This window comes from Alligator sinensis, unplaced genomic scaffold (genome assembly GCF_000455745.1).
Source record: "Alligator sinensis unplaced genomic scaffold, ASM45574v1 scaffold1026_1, whole genome shotgun sequence".
In the NCBI taxonomy this organism is placed as follows: Eukaryota; Metazoa; Chordata; order Crocodylia; family Alligatoridae; genus Alligator; species Alligator sinensis.
Window position 1 is genome coordinate 44,529 of NW_005842897.1, and position 6,000 is coordinate 50,528.

General features: G+C 46.5%; 1 protein-coding gene across 2 annotated transcripts in view; it reads left to right on the plus strand.

Moving 5' to 3' along the window:
• The window catches only part of NHLRC2 (NHL repeat containing 2), a 52,842-nt gene that overhangs the window by 23,845 nt on the left and 22,997 nt on the right, over positions 1 to 6,000 (plus strand). The window lies entirely within an intron of this gene.

A 6,000-nucleotide genomic window follows, 5' to 3' on the forward strand; every position in this document is an offset into this window, starting at 1 on the left:
GGAGTGTATGCCGCACCACTTTTTTGCGGTAGTTTTTTTTAACACCAGAACCTCCAAATTGTGCAGCATGGTTGCATGTGTACCGCATGTGGTTTGTGACACCTCAGACCGCACATGCGTGTTCATCTGGGCACGCCCCTTGGTTTTCAATTGGGATCAAATCCAGGATTTTCAGCAACCAAGGCACAAACCTCTAAGCTAAAAGGATTTTTTTGCAGACTCGGAGCCTGATATTTTATGAATCATCTGGGTTAAATATTAAATCTGTATGTAACCGTGAAGTCATAAATGTTAGTTTTCTAAGGATATAAACCTTTTATTTCTTTTATGCGCCTCTGAGCCTGACATCACATAACTGTGTTTTAGTATTTTGCGCTGCCCCTTAAGTTCTCTTCCAGCATGATTCACACATTGTGATTTCAAGGTCTATAACAACTAGAAACCAAGACTTTTATACTACCTTATTGGTATAAATAATAGGCATCCAGCTCTAGCATTTTTTAAGCCTCTGAAATGTTGGAATTTGAAGATGTATGGCAACAATAGCACTATGTGATTCTCATGGTTTAAGTCTGATTCATCTAAATTGCAAGTACTTTGGCAATATCGATATAAATATCTTTGGTATAGAAAAGTTTTCTGCAACCACTAATCTTGGCTCAAGATTAGCCAGAGGAACCAACTCTAATGCTCAGTTTAAAAATAAAGATTTTTAGGGGGTGATATCTTATTGAACCAGTTGCATTGTTGGGTATATTACAAAACAGCAGCTGTTTTGTAATATGGTCATCTTAGCTTTTGCTGCCAGAAAAGCCTGCACAGATCTAAGAGGTACGGTGGACTTCGAGGAATGAAAAATTAATTTTACCCATATATATGTAGGTACATAGTGTGTATATATTGTACATGTAACAGCCTTTTCTGGAGTTTTTTTCCTACGTAGTCTGAGAGCTGTCATTATACTCAAACACTGCTTGCAGACGCGGGGCGGGGGTGGTGGAAATGGCATGTTAAACTTGGTGTGAGCCCGTACCGAGCCCAGCGCATTCCCAGAAGAGGCATCACATTAGTTGGACTTGGCTTTCCCAACATCTGTATATATTGGGCACTTCAGTGGGGCTTTCTTGGCACTTTTATGTAAAAGCTGATTGAATCAGCTGTAGCTAAAAGATGCTGTGGAGCCAAGTCAAAGTAACACGCTGCTGCTTGTGGTAAATTTTGTTCTTTTTTGTTGTTGTTGTTTTTCCCCACGTCTGCCAGCACCCAAAGGCTCTACCATCTCTAAGGTCTATCTTAAAGAGATGAAATAACACAAATGTTTATAGAAAAAGAATACTTAAAAATAGCTTTACATGATTCAGGATAGAGTAGAGAGAGGCATGGATCTCTGAGCATTGCCCTGAATTGTCCGGACTGGCTTATGCCATTTTAGTCTAATTCTAGAAGGTTATATAGACGTTAGCTAACTGCTGTAATCATAGAGTTCTGGACCTCAGTAGAATCCTTGGGACTCGGGGTACAAACGGATGTCTCCTTTTAACCTGCAATTGCTTGTCCTGGGCTTTGACCCACATCAAAACAGGAGCAGCACAGTCATTTATACACGCCACCCTTCCAAGCTGTGTTGCTGCTGCTTTGCCAGTGGGTGGCAAGCGAGAGCAAACAGCCTGACAGGCTTGTCTCTGGAATGAACCACAGTGGAGTAGAAACATACAACAGGATGTCCTGGGAAAAAGCGGTAGTACTGTTGATCCAGCTTATTTCACATCACCTTGATTCAAGACAGTAGATGTGTACCTCTGTACAATCCAGGAACAAAAGGCTTTCTATCATGATAAATGCAACTTTTTTTAAGCCTTGGACTTCTTGAACTAGAACCAGCAGAGACAGGGCCCATGTGCAACATTATGCCCTTTTTGAGACTGAGCAGCAGATTATTAAAAAAACCTTGTTTTCCTTAGGTTAGCAGAGGTACTGCCTTGATATTTTGTGGACTTAAGCTGTTTAGCAGAGTTGTGCAAAGTATCCAGCTCTGCAAGTATGTATTTTGATTAGCACTTCTTTTATGATGCTTCCCTCAGTTTCTGTCAGTTGCCAAAAAGATCTGTTTCTATTTCGTTTTTAAAAGGTAGACATGCCTGTTATGTGAGGCATTAACAATTGGGAACCTAGGTGTCTCTACCACACATTGAAAATATAATACCTTTTTCTCTGCACCCTTTCACCTTCTGATTTAGTACTATTTTAATCTACCTCTGCACAAGTATAACAGGCTGCACAACATGCGAGGCAAAGGGAGAATCAGGGTCCATGCAGTATTTATTTACCTTGCTAATGTCTGTTTAGATCTATCTCCTAACAACCAATAAGATCATGCATAGGGCACTATCCTTAAGGCAGAGACATGGGCTCATATCCTAGCTCTTATCCAGGCAAAGATCAGTCTCGAACTTGGGTTTCAAGTCTTTCTAAGGTAGGCCCATTAAGCTCTCTAACTCTTTTCATTATGTATAAAATACTTATGCTGTCAAAGAGGCAGAGCAAGAGTGAGAAAAACTGATTCCCTTGCCATCTCTGTAATGGGAGACTGACTAGGGACTAGGCACACTTGGGTTCTACTCCCTGCTCCTGTGAAATTTAATTATTATGGAAAATGAAATGGCATCAGCATGAAAGTTTGAGTGTGGCATTGTCTCAGAATGTATCCTGTAACCCTGTAGGCTATGGATTCCTCCTGGTAAATAGGACATGAGGGGAAAGGGGGTTCAAAACTCCCAGTCAGAAGAGGCAACTGAGCCTAGCTGTCTCACACGCTCCATGAATATTCTAACTAGGGGTGCACCAATAGAGATTTTGGGAGCCGATACTGATACTCGATATTTAAGTAGGCATATTGGCAGATACTGATCCAGTGTTTCAATACAGCTGCCTCCAGCTGGTAAGTCCATGTGGTGGAAGGGGCATGGCTGCGGGGTGCAGATCAATGCCTCCTGCAGTGAGGGAGGGGGCAGGCGCTTCCTAGGTGAGGCAGGCACGAGACAGCTGCAGCTCATGGCTCATTGCCCTGCCCTGCACAGATGCAGGAGCCACCCCATCTCCACCCCCACGAGCTGCAGATTCATCCCACATCTGCCCCCCCATGCCCCTTCCCTCCCCTTCCCATTCATCACACCAGACTTACCAGCTGGAGGCTGCTCTCCACACTGCCGGCTCTGCTCCTCGCTGCCTGAGTGCTGCGCTATGGCTGTGCAGAGCATGGGCATTTATCGGCCAAATTATCAGCCCCATTGGGCCAATTTCCAATACAGCCAATTTGCTTTATATCTGTACCAATCTGATATCGGACCAACGTATCAGTGCACCTCTAATTTTAACCACTGAGCTACTGGATGAGAATAGGGACATCATCTACCATTTCAGCCAAAAATATTTGACAACTTTGGGTCTAATTTGGATATAGTTTGAGGATGACTGAAACCGGGTTGACAGTTTTAGCTGTTTGATGAAACAGTTCTAGCCTGGGTCAATATCTGTTTGTTAGAGATTGGTTCAGTCTTTAAGCCTGTCTAATCTTTTGTTGTTTCTGAATCTAATGGTGCCAGTTGTAATGGTGATTTTTCAGAACTGGCCCAGGTGCTGCAAAGACCCAAAGAAGAGCTGTCTGTTTTCTGAGACTAGCACCCCTCACCCTTCTTAATCAGTGCTGAATTAGACCAGTCAAATTCAAGCTTCAGAGCAGCAGTCTGAATATGTGTACCTTCCAATACAGGAGGAGGGCAGGGAGAAAGGAAGAAGGATGTCTGCCAGTGTCAAAGGAGGGGAGGGAGAGAGGAAGTAGCTCCTGCCTATGGAAGGGGGAGGGAGAAAGTAAGAAGTGTCTGCTGTGGGGAAGGAAAGAGCAGAGGTGGCTGCAGAGGGGATCAGTGTATGGTGCAAGGCAGGGAAGGGGATGCGTAGGGCTGAGCTGCTTACCACTGATCCCTTGGGCCATGTGCTCAATTCAGTCATTTCAGGGCCAGATTCAGCTTACGGGGCCATAGGTTTACTAATTACACCACTTGTTTACTATTGTGCATATGACTTAAGTTCTTATTGACTGACATCCTGTAATTTGGGGTTACCAGGAAGTTCTAATAATCTTGAATATATTTACAAATTTAGATACCAGTCTACATTATAATCTTGATACACAAATTAATGTTGCTTTTATCATTTGCAGGACATAGAGAACTATCTAGAGTATTCTAGAATAATTCTAGAGTGTTAGAACAGTGACACAGTGGAATAGTCTGCCTAGGGAAACTGAGGACTCTGTCACTGGAGATATTCAAGAAGAGGTAGAACAGGCATTGGTCAAGGATGGTCTAGGTGTAGCTATACCTATGTTCTATATGGGTATTTCCCATGCTTCTGGGCTTTGCTGGTTGCCACATGGAGCCAGGGGGGGCATTTTTTCCCTTCCTGCTCTAACCCTCTTACAGGGTTTTTTTAAGCATTTCTCAGAAGCATGGGTGTCAGCTGCAACCAAGGCTGGAGTTTTTTGACTGGGTTGTGCCAGTGCATCTGCTGGGAATTAATCTTGGAGATTCCTGGCTACAGGGTTCTTGCCCCTCTGCTCAGGGTTGGACTCTGTTTTGGGGTCAGGAAGAAATTTTACCTCGTGGTCAAATTGGTACAGTCTGTGGGGCATTTTGCCTTCCACTGTAGTGGGGAGCATTGTCCTCTTCCTGGTATCTCTTGTGGGTTTTTTAACAACTTTTGCAGCATCAAGATGTTGGCCACCCTGCTTTACCTGTGGCAAATTATGGTGTTATGTGTCAGGACTGACTGTGTAGTTTTGTTAATAAGTTAGACCAGGGATCAGAAGCCTACAATTAGGGGTACACCGATTAAAGATGTTTTGGGCTGATACCAATGGCTGATTATTAACGAGCCATATCGGCCGATACTGATTTGATTGCCAGTATGCAAACCCCGCAGCTTGGAGAGCACCATCTGGCTGGTAAGTCTGTTGGGGAGCAAGGGACATTGGGGGTCTTGATATGCCTGCGGGGGGGGGGGCCCCCCAGTGAGGGAGGGAGTGAGGCAGGAGTAGATGCTGCCCAGCCGGGGTGTGGGACAGAGCCACGAGCGGCTTGTCCGGGAGGGATGGGGGGCCATACACGCCACTGTGTGTACCCCTGTGGGAGGTATGGGGAGGCACATGCCCCCTGGATCTGTGCGCGTGGCGAGGGCAGGCTGCTGCTACAGGCTGGGGCTGGGGGCAGTGCTGGGCTCTTCCTGGCAGGGGGGCTTGGGCCAGGGCTGTACTCAGGGTGGGTGACGATGGCAATTGGAGAGGGCTATGGGGGCACGACAGTGAATTTTATCATGGCTGTAGCCTCCCTCCCATAGTTCCCCCTCTCAGTGCTCCCGCCACCTGCCCGGAATGCAGCACAGCCCCCTGCTAGAAAGACTCCAGCACCGCCCCTGGCCCCAGCCAGCAGCAGCAGCCTGCCCTTGCCCCATGCGCAAATCTGGGGGGCACATGCCCCCAGTGCCTCCCCCAAGGGTGCACACAGTATCATGAGCTAACCCCCCTCCCTCCCCAAACTGCTCCATCCCAGGTCCTGCCCCACCCTGGCTTGGCTTGGCAGTGCCTGACTGTGCCCCATCCCCACTCCTTCCCTTACGGCAGGGGCCTCTATGCCCCGCGCCCCACCCCTTCTTCCCCAACAGACTTACCAGCCGGACACTGCTCTCCAGGCTGCCAAGCTGGCTGTGTGTATGCTGCAGCTGTGCCCATGAACACGGCATTTATTGGTGACATTATCGGCCATATCAGACAAAAAAAAGCTGAATGCCGATAATGTAATTTTCCTTTTATCAGTGCCAATATGATATGGATCAGTGTATCGGTGTACCTTTACCTACAATTTATAGGACAAATCTGGCCCACAAACATGGGGCTTCGGCAGGCAGGTGTGCTTAGTCCAGGTGAGAGGCAGGCGGGCACAGGGG